Source organism: Mobula birostris, chromosome 18 (genome assembly GCF_030028105.1).
Source record: "Mobula birostris isolate sMobBir1 chromosome 18, sMobBir1.hap1, whole genome shotgun sequence".
Lineage (NCBI taxonomy): Eukaryota > Metazoa > Chordata > Chondrichthyes > Myliobatiformes > Myliobatidae > Mobula > Mobula birostris.
The window spans coordinates 51,491,658-51,507,113 of NC_092387.1; positions in this window are offsets into that span (position 1 = coordinate 51,491,658).

Below are 15,456 nucleotides of genomic sequence, written 5' to 3' on the forward strand. Positions count from 1 at the left end.
TGTGAGTGGTAGTATGAGGGAGAGTTGGGAATAAAAGATGGAAGTGTATTAGTGTGTGTGTGCACTTGATGGTCGGCCTGGATTCAGTAATCTGGAGGGTCTTTTTCTGTGCTGTGTGATTCTGAGACTAAAGTATGAAAGCATTGGAAGTGGTTCAAGAAGACAGCTCATCATTTTAAGAAGGGAATCTATATACAGGCAATAAATGTCACCTTTGCCTATTCATCCCGTATAGGGAATAAAAATATACGTATTCTGTAAAAGGTGACATGCCATCCAGCCAATATACAAATAGTCATGCTTTGTAAAATAAATCATATTTAAACAAAACTTTTTGCTGTTTATGCTGTCTTAAATTCGAATCAGAATCAGGTTTAATATCACTGGCATATGTCGCGAGATTTGTTAGCTTTGCAGTAGCAGTACAATGCAATACATGATAATAGACAGAAAAACTGTGAATTACAGTAACTAGTGTGTGTGTGTGTGTGTGTGTGTGTGTGTGTGTATATAGTAACTATAGTGGAAAAAAACAGAAATAGTGAAAAAAACAGGAATTAAAAAAAGTAGTGAGGTAGTGTTCATGGATTCAATGTCCATTCAGATGGCAGAGGGGAAGAAGCTGTTCCTAAGTTGTAGACTGTGTGCCTTCAGACTTCTGTACTACCTTCCTGATGGTAACAATGAGAAGAATGTATATACTGGGTGGTGAGATGCTTAAAGAAGGGAGCTGCCTTCCTGAGGCACTGCTCCTTGAAGATGTCTTGGTTACTACAAAGGTTAGTGTCCATAATGGAGCTGACTAATTTTACAACTCTCTGCAGCTTATTTTCATCCTGTGCAACACTCACAACACGCTGAAGGAACTCAGCAGGTGGGGCAGCATCCGTGGAAACAATGAATCGACGTTTCGGGCCGGAACCCTGTGCCAGGACTGTAGAGGGAAGGGGCAGAGGCCCTATAAAGAAGGTGGGGGGAGAGTGGGAAGGAGAAGGCTGGTAGGTTCCAGGTGAAAAACCAGTAAGCCTCTGCCCCTTCCCTCTACAGTCCTGACGAAGGGTTCCGGCCCGAAACGTCGACTCATCGTTTCCACGGATGCTGCCTGACCTGCTGAGTTCCTCCAGCGTGTTGTGAGTGTTGCTTTGACCACAGCATCTGCAGGTTATTTTGTGTTTGATCCTGTGCAGTAGCCACTCCCACCCCACCTCCATACCAGATGGATCCTACGGCATTATGTGAAAAACAGTAATATTCCAGGTAGGATTTATCCCTCTATGTTATCAAAGGAGATCATCTGGACATTATCACATTGATTACTCTACAGTATTGTGATTATTGGGTGCTCTGCAATGTCTGGAGGTTGTGTTAAATGCTATATAATTGTTGCTTCTCCCTTTAATTTTTAATGTGCCCATGATCTGCTCTTTATCAAATTATGGTATTGCTTTGCACTGCTGTAACTATATGTTATAATTATGTAGTCTTGTCAGTGTTAGTCTTTGGTTTGTCCTGTTTTTTTGTGATTTCACTCTGGAGGAACATTGTATCATTTCTTAATGCATGCATTTCTAAATGACAATAAACGAGGACTGAGTGTCCTTATAATCAAAAAAAATTACTGCACTCTTAAGATATTTCATTACCAGTAAATTATTAGTAGATTTAGTCAGTGTTGTGTATGTAGCCAAGTTTGTTTTTACCTTCTTGGCTGAGACACAATAATTTCAATGTAACACCTCACAATTGCCTCTTGACCAGCATCAGTGCAGGTTAAAGAATGAACCTGAACTGATTGAGACCCCGTTAGGTAATTCAAGGAGAAGCTACCTCCTATACTTGGACTACTAATGTAAGTAGTCACCTCTGAGTGAACTGCCTCAGTAAAAATTTAAGGTTACATGACAACATCCCCACACCAGGATTTACAACCTGCCATTCATCAGCTGCATTCTCTGCTGAAATATTTGGTCACTTCCAGCAACATGCACAAAATGCTGGAGGAACTCAGCAAGTCAGGCATCATCTATGCAGGGGATTAAACAACCTAGACTGATGAAGGGTCTTGGCCCGAAATATTGACCGTTTATTCCACTCCAGCAATTTGTGTGGATTTCTAGCACCTGCGGAATCTCTTGTGTTTATGGTTTGGTGTTTTCTGACAATTTTTAACTTTGTTGCAGAAATTTTCCAACCTGTCAAACGCTCTGTATGTTTCTGAATATCACAGATATTAAGAAACTTAAAACAATTCGGGAGCTAAACCACATTAAGTTATTACAACTTGAAAACAGAAATTAAGCATTTGAAACACTTCAAAACTCTTAAAACAATATAAAAACAAAGAGACAAATGAATTTCAGATTCAGGTTTATTTATCACATGTACATTGAAACGTACAGTGAAATGCATTATTTGCATTAATGAACAACACACTCCGAGATGTGCTGTGGGCAGCCTACAAATATCACCACACATTCCAGTGCCAGCATAGCATGTCCACAATGTTCAACACAACAACAGCTCAACACATAACAATAAAACAAGACAAAAGCAAACCCCCCCCACTTTCCCACCGTCCCTATTCCGCGCGCCCCCCCCCCAACACACACAGGCCTCCAACTCCCGTGCAGGCCACCTCCGGTCTCTGGTCTCCGGCCCAGACTCACTCCCTCTCTGTGAAAGATAATTTAATAGCATAAGTAATCTTACATTTGACTTTGTCCCTAGCACCCGATCATCTCCTTTCAAATAAATGCTGAGGAATTGCAGCATGCTTATTCATTGCCTTTGGATTCTTTGGACAGTCTGACAACAGAATACAAACTGGAGGTTGCCAGCAGAGTTTAGCCAATAAGTGCTTATGGGAACATATGCCGACAATTTATTTCGGAAAGAGCAGTGTTTTCCAGCAAATTCTGTCCTACAATGTACAAAAGGAATACTAACTCAATGATGGTGAAACATATTTCTCCTGTGTATAATGCCCCTCGTGGTTTAAGTACACTGATTTTTATGTCTTGTCAATATTTAAAGTTGCAAACCCTTTCTGTCAGTGCAATGATTAATAATAATCTGTCAGATATGATCAGTAATATTATTTCTCACTCCTCTGTAAACCTTGTAGAGTGAAGAGGTGTATCAAAGAGCCGCAGTGATATTCAAATTCTGTGTGTGAGCTGAAATCATGTCTAATGATGGAGCTGTGGCACCAGCCTCCCTTCCAGAAATTGATGGTCCTGTCTGCAACTATTAAGTGCTATTTTGATGGTAATTATCCTCAGTTCCCTCACATCCATTAAACTACCAACTGTCTTTTATAATTGATACTCAAACTGCCACCGGTAGTGACCTGGGGATCTGGGCCGTACCCTCCAAGTATCCAGACCCGCCTCTCATTTTTTTTTTTGCACTACCTTACTTCCCATTTTTCTATTTTCTATTTATGATTTATAATTTAAGTTTTTAATATTTACTGATTTTAACTATTCTTAATATTTATAATATTTAATATTTGTAATCCAGAGAGTGTGAAGCACAGAATCAAATATCGCTGTGATGATTGTACGTTCTAGTACCAATTGTTTGGTGACAATAAAGTATAAAGTATTAAGATGTCCAATGGAACAACGCAACGACAACTTTCATTCCTTTAGAGATCTTTGGACCAGATTTGTTGAGTTCCCTGAGGTTACCCATTATGTTTTATAACTCCAAAATACTAAACTAATTCAAAGGAAAACATGGGTGTCTGGGAATACGGGTGTAACTTCGTCTTCACTTTATGTAAGGAGCGCACGTATCATATATTGGCTTGATGACGTATACAATTAATGTATTTATATATATATACATATAACCCATAATGAATTATTTAAAGAACAAGAATGTTAAATCAACATATATGTATGTGTGTGTGTATATATATACACACACACACACAAGATTATTCAAGTATAACTGAAATATTAAATACACAATATTACTAGTTGAACTCTGTAGCAGTGTACAACATTTCTTCATCCTACTCCCAGGCACAGCCTTCCAACAGATCTTAAGCTCACTGGTAAAGTGTCGGGTTTTTTCAGCTGTGTGTGGCCACCTCCACACCTGAATGGCCAGAGATCAGGAGGAATTTCGTCAGCCAGAGGGTGGTGAATCTGAGAAATTCATTGCCGCGTAGGGCTGTGGAGGCCACATCATTGGCTGTATTTAAAGCAAAGGTTGATAGGTTTGATTAGTAAAGGCATCAAAGGTTATGGGGAGAAGGCAGAGGAATGGACTTGAGAGGGGAAAATAAATCAGCCATAATCAAATGTCAGAGCGGACTTGATGGTCTAATTTTGCATCTGTGTCTTATGATCTTATGGGAAGCCAGTGAGATCTAGTCCCCAGTTCACTGTGGTTAATGTCTTAAAATTGAGCAATAGTTGTTGGATATTAATGTAATCAAGAGAGGTGGAGGGAATACCAGAAAGTAGCATTAAGGTAGAAGGTTAGCCAAGATCTTATACAGCACCAGAGTAGACATAAAGGGCTGAATGGCCGATCCTGCTTCTATTCATTACATCCTTGTACTCTAAAATAACCAGTATCATTACAGATTACTGAGAAAGAATTGTTAATGAGAGCCAGTGTTTTCACCGTTCTCGAAGCTCATCTTTCTTCATATTTGTAAATTAGTTTTGAAATCTTTAATGGTTGTCTTAAACAGTCATTTGTATCGCGAGACAATAGTTTTGATAACCATCTTATGGACTTTGTCTTGCTTAAGTAATTAAGTTACTTTGCTCTGATGAACGGCTTCAGAAGTGAAATATTTACTGTTTCACTTTCTACAGATGCTGCCTGAGCTGCTGAGTTTTTTCAGCATTTTCTGTTTTATTTCAGGTTCTTTTTGATTTACTTAATCTAAGATCATCTCACAAAGTGTTAAAGGCTTATTCAGGATATCAGTACCAACCACTCACAGCTCGCTGTCTGACATGGTCTGGGCTTCTATCCTGGGTGGTAACCACAAGACACCTAGTTTCTTGGTAGAGGATGGAATGTTTGGACTCACACTCAGCAAGTGAAGAACGAGTGTTCCCAATGTACAAATAAGCAAAACTGTAGAAAGCAAGCAAACCAGGAGTCCAGAACATTTGTCCAGGACAGTGACCCCAGGCATTCCATATTAAGGCTTGAATAGCCTTGTTTGGCTCCAGGTCCCCAGGACATAGCCAGGTACAGCCTGGATCTCACCACAGACGATTTTGGGACAAAAACTGAAAAACCAAAAAAACCCTGCAGATACTGGAAACCAGAAATAAAGGCATAAAATGTTGGAAACACACAGTAAGAGAGGCAGAGTTAATGCTGAGGGTCTGAGAGCCTTTGTCAGTTTTACTACTGAGAAATAAAGTGACAAGGGGATATTGTATCCTTCTGGTAGCATACCTGGGACACATTATGTGTGGAATGTTTACTCCATTGACTGGAATTCCCTGATCCTCCACTCCTCGGCAGATGACTAATATCAACGAACAACATGGTTTCCAAAATATTGGAATGAATGATTGAAAACCAAGAGTCATTCCATTCTTTATGTTAATTATGACTTTTTCTGTGAATTTTGACCTTATGTAAGTGGGAAATGCCAGAATGATAGGTCTGTGTAATTCATGCTTAATTCCATGAATATCAGCATGTGGACATCCAGTAATTCCACAGACTATAGATACCTGAGGATATCTTAAGGACCAGTCAGCAGGTATTTACATAATGTATCACAGAATAAGTGTGTCTGCTCATTTGACACAGCCTACAGTTTTGAGAAATCTCCTTGAACACTTTAGGGAATCAGCCAGTCTGTTTAATTATTTGGCATGGATTAATCAAGGTTCTGTACTTTGCAGTTCTTTCCCAATTGAAACATGTCTCAGCACTGGATATGCTTTTATTAAGTTCTTGGGAACTTAGTTAAAGTCAAAGTAAAATTTATTATCAAAGTACATATACGTTACCATATTCTACTTTGAGATTCATTTTTGCAGGCGCTTACAGAAAAATAAAGAAATACAATAGAATTCATGAAAAACTATACATAAACCAAGACTGACAAACAACAAATGTGCAAAAGAAGAGAAATTGTGAAAATTGAAAAAAATAATACTGAAAACTTGGAGTTGTAAAGAGTTTTTGACAGTGGATCAGTTCAGATTTCTGGTGACTGAAGTCATCTGCACCAGTTCAGAAGCCTGATGGTTGTAAGGTAATGATTGCTCCTGAACCCGGTGGTGTAAGACCTAGGGCTTCTGTAACTCCTGCCCAATGGTGGTAGCAAGGAGAGGGCATGGCCTGGATATTGGGGGTCTTTGACGATGGATGCTGCTTTCTTGTGGCAGCACTCCATGTAAATGTGCTCAGTGATGATGAGGGCTTTGTCTATGATGGACTGGTCTGTATTTATCTCTTACCATAGACTTTTCTGTTCCTGGGGATTGAAGTTTCCATACCAGGCCGTGCTGCGCAACGGATCTTCGTATTCCTCTGCCCATTTATACTGAAGTTCTACAATGTCCTAAAGGCTCTCATTTCCTTAGACCGATTGGATATTGGCCACAAGGGGAGAGTCAGAGGCCAGAATTTAGTCAGAGGGTGTGTTGAAATGGAGTTGGGATTGGGATCAGAGAAACTGGTCTGTTGAGGCAGTAAGATGAGGAAGCAGAGCAGCACATTGTATGGTGTGATCTGAGATAGGAGCTGGCATGAAAATGCTGAAAGGTTGGTTATAAGTCCATTTCATGGCAAGTCTATCACATTTTCCAGGTGATACCAACTGACTGGTTAAAAAAAAAATTTTGAATTCACGCGTAGGGATTATATAATTGTGTTTTTGCCATTGCACTCTTATCAAGGATCATTGTTGGATATGTGGTTTCCTTTGAGGTCCAACCCAAGTGCTCCACCTCACTGTCTAGACCGAAATTAATGTACCATTCAGATACTGAGTCCGCCGCTTTATGAATGCAGTTGGTAATTGGATCATTATTGTACCAAGATACAGTATGGTGAAAGGCTATTGTTTGCCTGCTATTCAGACAGATAATTCCATGCAGAAATACATCAAAGTAGTACAAAAGGTAAACAAAAATGAATGCAAAAGAGAGTCGTGTGGTTTCAGAGGAAGTACAGTGCAGGTAGACAAATAAAGTACAGTGGCCTCAAGAAGGTAATCTGGGAGATCGAAAGTTCATTGTATGTGCAGGAGCTTCCTTCAAGAGTCTCTTAACAGTGGGATAGTGGCTGTACTTGAGCTAGGTGGGAGAGGTACTCAAGCCTTAATATCTTTTGGTCATTGGGAGGGGCAGGGAGAGAGAGTGGCCAGGGTGGGATGGATCCTTGATTCTGTTGGCAAACTATTTGGTCACCTTGTTCCTTTTATTCTGTTTTGATCTTTATTCTTCATTTCTATGAACAAGAGTCTCCTGTTGGATGTAACCTGCAAATTTGGAAGTGTATTTCCAATTCCTGAATGAAAGTTATTTACAAGTAAAATTAAAATTATCTCCAGCCACACTGGGGAAGCAGTTGGAGGGAGACATTGGTCATTTCTTATTGAGCTGCACAGTTGGTATGTCGTAATTACAAGTGATTTACAATTCAAGCACTAAAGAACAGAGGGAAAACCGTCATGCATAAATCAGCCCAGGTTAAACAAAGAACAACCTTTTACTTCATCCACTCCTCTGTGCCTTGGACCCCTTCAAAAGGTGTTGATATTCTTGCTTTGCATCAACCACAGTTAGCAAGAGAGTGCTGAAAAGGTTACTGCTTGGATGATATTTAACTAGATACACCAAGTACTGCTTAAACAGGGGGGTTGTTGTCAATGGCCCTTTGGATCTGTAACAGTAAGCACTTCTCAAACAGGTCACTAAAACTGTTCAAACAGATCTTATTACAAATCTTATGAAATGTCAGGAATGTGAAACAAATTGAAATAATCACGTGTTTAAGAACTTTTGTCAAAATATTGATGCCTGTTAACTATGTACCCATAGGTTGAACTCTCTCTCAAGTTTTTCATCTCCTCTCTATTATGCATTCTTCCACACTTAGCTCTTTGCATCTGACCTCCCCCTTTTCAATAATAATCCAACAAGACTTCCATAAAACAGGGTAAAACTCTTGCCCACTCTCATCTTGGTCTATTCCTATGGGTTTTCCCCATTTAAATACCACATTTTCACTCCTTGCAAGTTCTGATTGTCTTCCTCTGACTCTCCGTATCCTCCAATCAACATCATTGTCTCCTTGCCTTTGTTAATGACACTCTTGCCCCGAGCATCAAGATTGTTGAAGAGCTGCTCTAGGACCTGAATATACGATTAATGTTGATGCTCTGGTTCAGAAGTGAAGGACTGCCACCCTGTCAGAAATGACATCCTTCAAGTCAGATGTTGAACCAAAGTATAGAATGACTTGTTTTGGATTTCTGTGCAGTGTTTGAAGAAATACAGAAAGATGATCTGATTCCTTCCATTTTTCTCTATTCATCGTCTGTTTCTGTTTCTTGATGACATCATCTAGATGCCTTGGGTTGTCCTAATATCTGCAAATTTATCAATCTAGCCCTTTGACTTTGGATGTCTTCTTCTACCTTCCCTGTGTACCTCAGTCCTGGATGGTTATTAGCTTATTCTGTTTTATTCGCCATGTTCCTTTCATACTGTTTTGATCTTTATTTAATTGTGCAGGCAGATGGTCATTTCACAACCTGAAATGTTAACTCTTGTTTCTATTTCCATAGATGGACAGAGCTTCTTCCCCTCTGCGATCTGATTTCTAAATGGACATTGAACCCATGAACACTACCTCACTACTTTTTCATTTCTGTTATTTTGCACCACTTATTTTAACTTACATATTTAATAGACGTACATATACTTAATGTAACTCAGTAGTTCTCTCCATATTTATTTCCCATGTATTTCATTGTACTTCTGCCGTAAAGTTAACAAATTTCACAACATATACTGGTGATATTAAATCTGATTCTGATGCTGCCTGACCTGCTGACTGTTTTTAATTTAGATTTACAGATTTTGATTTCAACCTAGACTTCTGCTCATAATCTTGGCATCTTCACTGTGGTTTCGACTATCATTATGGACCAGAGCTACCAATAAGATGTGCTGAAGCATGATGCATTTGCTTGGGATGGAAGATCTGGACAAGACAAGATGAGGTGCGACCTCCTCTACGTTGGGGGCTGCTCCATCGAGCACCTTCTTTCCGTTCACCACAAAAGGCAGGTTTTCCAGATGGTCAGCCATTTTAGTTCTACTTCCCATTCTCATTCAATAGGTTGGTACATGGCCTCGTCTCATGATTACGCCCCTCGCAGGTTGGAGGAGCAACACCTCGTATTCTGTCTGGGTAGCCTCCAACCTGATGGCATGAACATTGATTTCTCGAACTTCCGATAATTTCTCCAAACTGCCACTTGTGTCTTTTTCCATTTCCCATTCGGGCTCACCTCTTACCCCTTCTCTTTACACATGCCCATTGCCTCACTCTGGTGCCACTCGTTCTTTCCTTTCTCCTATGGGCCACTCCCCTCTCCTCCTTCTTTAGCCCTCTACCTCTACCACCTATCACCTCCTAGCTTCTCACTTCATCCTTCCTTCCTCCTCACCTGGTTTCACCTATCACTTGCCAGCTTGCACTTCTACCCTTTCCCCCACCTCCTTATTCTGGCTTCCTCCCCCTTCCTTTTCAGTCCTGATGAAGAGTCTCAGCCTGAAATGTGGACCGTTTATTCCTCTCCATAGATGCTGCCTGACCTGCTGAGTTTCCAGCATTTTGTGTGTTTGTTCCAACTAGTTGTCAGTTTGGTAGATTTATATTGATGGCTGTTCATCTTGTCAACCAGTTAACTGATATCAGTTAAACTTGAATGAATGATAAGACCCATCTCATTCTCCTCAGAGTTTGGTGAAAGTCCTTTTTAGTGTTTTGTTTTAACTGCTTCATCTCCTTTTCAGGGCTCATCACCTTTTTTTGTGTGCCATACTCTGCCAGAGCCTCGGCAACCACTTTTTTTTTAAGTGGTTGTCTTGGAGGAAAGATTCTGTGAGTGGTCCCCCACGTCCTTCTCACAGCGCAGTTTTTTTTTAACGAAGCCGAGTTGCAAGCTCGACACTCAACCTGGCATGGATGAAAGTGTGCCCGGGAGCGGCCCGACTGGGTTTGAACTCGGGAACCTTCGCTACGGAGTCCGGCGCTGATGTCACTGCGCCACCAGCCAGTCCGGCTCATCATTACAACCATCCTATTGTAAATATCTGAGTGGGATTTAACAGCCTTGGTGTAATTGGGATTTTTAGCTCTGTTCAATGGTCTTCTTCTGGTTCATGGTGAAGCTTTTGCAGACAGTTGCTGCACACAGCTCAGAAACTGGTGAGCTTTTACTGTTTAATTGTGAGTACCAAACACCCAGCGTTCTGTAACTAAAGCAAAGCTGACTAGACATCATCCATCCTGCAATCAGGAGCCACAGCTTGAGCAAGACAAATAAATCTTTTCAAAGTTCAAGGTAAATTTATTATCAAAGTAAGACTAGTTCAAGCTGACAGGAAGGTGATAGTAACTCAAATAACCACATGTTACAACACTGATGTGCAGAAGTGCATCTCTGAATGCACAACACGTCACACCTTGAAATGGATGGGCTACAGCAGCAGAAGACCACGAACATACACACACTGGCCACTTTATTAGGACTGGAGGTACCTAATAGTGGCCACTGAGTGTATGTTATCACGTACTACCCTGAGATTCATTATTTATTTATTTATATTTTACTTTGTGATCCAGCACGGATAAGCCCTTCCAGGCCTACGATAACCAATTAACCTACGCGATAGGTCTTTGAAGAGTGCAGGAAACTGGAATGCTTGGGGCAATCCCATACATTTCAGGGGGAGGAGATACAAAAACTCCCTACCGGTGATGCTGGAATTAAACTCCAAACTCCGAGCTGTAGTAGCATGCAGGCATTCACAGTAGAACAAAGAAATACAATAGAATCAATGAAAAAACTACTCATAAAGACTGACAAACAACAAATGTGCAAAAGAAGGTACAAATACAAAAATAATAAACAAACAAATAAATAAATGGATAAATAGATAGATAGATAGATAAGTAATTCTAAGAGCATGAGTTGTAAAGTCCTTGAAAGTGAGTCCATAGGTTGTGGAATCCATTCAGAGTTGAGGTAAGTGAAGTTATCCCCTCTGGTTCAGGAGTCTGATAGTTGAAGGGTAATAACTGTTATTGCACCTGGTGGTGTGGGACCTAAAGCTTCTGTATGTCCTTCCCGATGGCAGCAGTGAGAAGAGAGCATGGTTTGGATGGTGGAGATCCTTGATGATGGAAGCCTCTTTCTTTGGCAGCACTTTTTGTAGATGTGCTCAATGGAGGAAAACTTTTCCTGTGATGGGCTGTGATCCTCTATTTTTCTGTAGCCTTTTCTGTTCTTGGGCATAGGTGTTTCCATAACAGGCAGGACTACAACCAGTAAGGATGCTCTCCACTGTACATCTGTAGAAGTTTGTCAAAATTTTAGATGGCATGCCAAATCTGTGCTAACTTCTAAACATATTGCATAGTAGAATAATATTGATCAGAAAAGATTGATCGATTTCCATTCCCTTTGCCTAGTTCTCATTTTGCTGTTGTGGGTGCGTGAGCAATAAAGAACATTATAAACCAATGGAATTATCAGCTGAAGCTACAGTACTCACTCATGGCATGTTAGGTCTGGTTTTACAGTCATTATTCCATGCTGGTTCAATTTCTTATTCAACTGTGGCTTGGCTGGAAGCCCCAGGTGTCTTAGCAGATCATTTAAAGATTAAAGCTTTGCTTTTATTTGTCACATTTACATCGAAACATCAACCATACTAAAAATGTGTCATTTGCATCAAATCAAATCAGCAAGAGTTTTGCTGGGTGACCCATAAGTGGCGCCACATTTCCAGCGCCAATGTAGCATACCCAAAGCTCGCTAACCCTAATCCATACATCCTTGGAATGTGGGAGGAAACCAGAGCACCCAGAGGGAACCCACACTATCATGGGGAAAATGTACTAACTCCTTACAGGCCTTATAGGCAGCGGCTGAATAGAACTCAGGTCAGTGGCACTCTGTTAGCGGTACACAAATCGCTACGCTACTGTGCTATCATCCTCAATAAATTGCAAAGTCTCCATTTACTACTTGTCCCTTGTTTCAACTGAACGGCTTACTAAGGTACATAAGAGGGCAGCTGAGACCACTGGTGCTTGGACCATGGATATATATAACATACAATGTTAAACAGTATAGCACAGGAATAGACCCAGAATGTCTGTTCAGAATATAATTCCAAATTAAACTAAACTTCTCTGCCTGCATATGATCCATATCCATCCATTCCCAGAATATCCATCTGTCTATCTAAAAGTGTCGTATATACCACTATTGCATATATAGGCCAGATAGATTCTAAAAAAGTTTCCTTTCGGAAAGATTAATAAACCTGCTGGCTTTTTGTGACCACTAAACAGCTTGAGAAACAAAGACTAGCACGCAAAAAATTCATATTTCAAACACAGCATGAAGTTTTAAACAGCTACAGAAATAGTGTGCACGTACAGTGGTGAAATATAATTACTAGATAACGACTTCAACCTTTAACCTGTTATGTCCTTTCTAAAAGATTACTTGTTAATACGATATCTATATAATATTTCAAAAAGCATAACAAACTTGCCATTCATTCCCCTTCAAAGTGATGAAAGACAACAACTGTTTTTCCTTGGTTGACAATAGCTGTTGAGTTGAGAGGAAATGTTCTGCATTTTATCATTTAGCTTGAGAAGGTTGTTCAAATATGAAGCTCCTGAGCATTCAGTACTGAAAAGCTGTCACTTGTAGCCACTTTGTCTCCTATGCTACCTACCTCCAAATGTTTTGCTACTAGACTTGCTAATAATGCAAAATAATTAGTGAATCATTATCTCAAGTAATCTTCTGAAAACTAGCTTGGATCAATTGGAGATGATATCTCCATGTCAGGAGTCCAGGATTGGGGCTGTTGATTCACTGTGATAGGGGATGGAGGTTTGTACTGGCATACGGCAAGATTCAACTCAAAATGCTGCTTATCTGTTTGATTGATGGTTCAAGTTACCAACTGACATAATAGAAGTTCATTTGTTTCATACACCCCTGCCTTCTCTAACACTACCAAAGATTGTTTATTTCCTCATTCCCCACTTTGACCTCTTCCCACCCACCTATTACTTCTCCGTGTTCCCTCATCCTTCCCTTTTTCCTATAGTCCACTCTCCTCTCCTACCAGATTCTTTCTTCTCCAGCCCTTGACCTTTCCAGTCCACCTGGCTTCACCTATCACCTTCCAGCTAGACTCCTTCACCTTTTTATTCTAGCATCTGTCTTCCCACTTCCTTCTCTGTCCTGAAGAAGGGTCTCGGTCCGAGATGTCGACTATCTATTCATTTCCATAGATGCTGCCTGACCTGCTGAGTTCCTCCAGCACTTTGTGTGTGAGTTGCTGTGGATTTCCAGCATCTTCAATTTTTCCTGTGTTTATTATTTTTTTATTTATTCTACTGGTCAAGACCCTGCACTGGCAATTTTGGTAAAATTATCATCATAATGATGGCAAAACCATTGGCTTTCGGCATCATTGATGCAGGATGAAGACATCAATTTTAGGATTTCCACCAATGTGACATTTAAAATCCAAGTCCTAAAGCAACTATCAATTTACTGGAGGAAGTCAATGGGTTGAGCAGCATCTGTGAAAGGAAAGGAACTGTTGACATTTTGCTCCTTGCATCGGGATGGGTGATATAACCATAGATTTTTTTTTTAACAGCAACAACTTCTTTCTCCTCCCTGATGCTGGTCGACCCATTGAGTCCCTTCTGCAGATTGTTGCAGGTATTGTCTTCCTGCTCTGCATTTCACAAACCTGTAAAGTCCTTTTTGTCTGGGCACTCATTCTCAATCTGCCCCCATTCACTTTGTTGACCATTAATATATAGTATTTCCTCATAGTCACCCTCGTTTCACCCTATCAGAAACAAACACTCCCCTCCCTTTCACTCTTTGTAGCTTAAAAGCTTCTTTTGTCTTCTTCCGATGCAGGGTTTTGGCCTGAAATGTTGACAGTTCCTTTCCTCCCACAGATACTGCTCGAGCTGCTGAGTTCTTCCAGCAGATAGTTTGTTGCTCCAGATTCCAGCATGTGCAGTCCCTTGTGTCTCCACAGAGTTACTGAAGTTGGCTCAGTATTGTTCCCTGGACTGCAGATCTCGTCCATCACAATCAAATGGAAATCACATAAAAAGACACTAAATACTTTTCGTCCCAGTAAAAGACTGTGGAAGCCATACATTTTCTTGCATGAATTCTGTTAATGGGGCCCTGAACCACAATGCTAAGTAAACGATCTGGCCTTTTAAAAACTGATCTAGTCCAGGTGTTTGTAATTCCTGTAGATTAATATTCCAAAATGAAAAAGATTTTAAAATATTTCTCATGGTATTTCAGGTTTCTCCATAATCAAACACGTATGTCAGAGTCTTTAATTCAAAAAGCAAAAATGTGCATTTTACTGTGTGTGACAGTTCGAGCTTCCCCACCAGTTTGATGACATCACATCTGTTAGAAATTAGGAATCTCTGAAAACACGGGTTGGAAAAGTTAAAATTCACACTCTGGCAATCGTTCAGTCTTTCTGGAGAGCTTTCTTTGAGGATGACTGCGAGTGTTTTAATTCACTGTTGATCACAAATTCTGACTTTTATGACAGTTTGTTAAGTTCATTTAACTTTTCCATATAAAACTATCTTGGAACTTCATAGCAGTAAATTGTATCCTATGTACTTTGAGATATTTTAAGACACATGGTAGATTGCAGGTTCCTTAAGGTTATCATAGCTGGGGGAGGTAGTGGGGATAAGCTCCGGCTACTTATTAAATGTTCACAATGGTGTGTGCCTCAAGCAGCCTCTGACAACCAAGTCCAGCTCCTGGCCTTTATGCGTGGCTTAGCTACCAAGCCTGTCAGAACCATTTCTACTGACAGGAGAAGGGGCAAAGGCAGGTTGCTGGCGCCTTATAACCAGTAGCTTAGGGCAGATGGGGCTCATCAGCTGTGGTTGGCAGCTCATCTAGGAGAAGGAAAACTCTGATATCAAAATTCCGCTGCCTTGTGGCTAGACCCACTCAGAGGGAAGGCTTCGAGGGTGAACTCTGAGGAAAAATACAGAGTTGGAGTTCCTAAGGCAGACCTATTTTGAGTTCAGAGATAACTGGCAACTCCTGTGATGTTGCTGGTGCCAAATCGTATCGGTCTCTACCATTCCTTTGGATTCATCAGCTGTGTGGAGAGG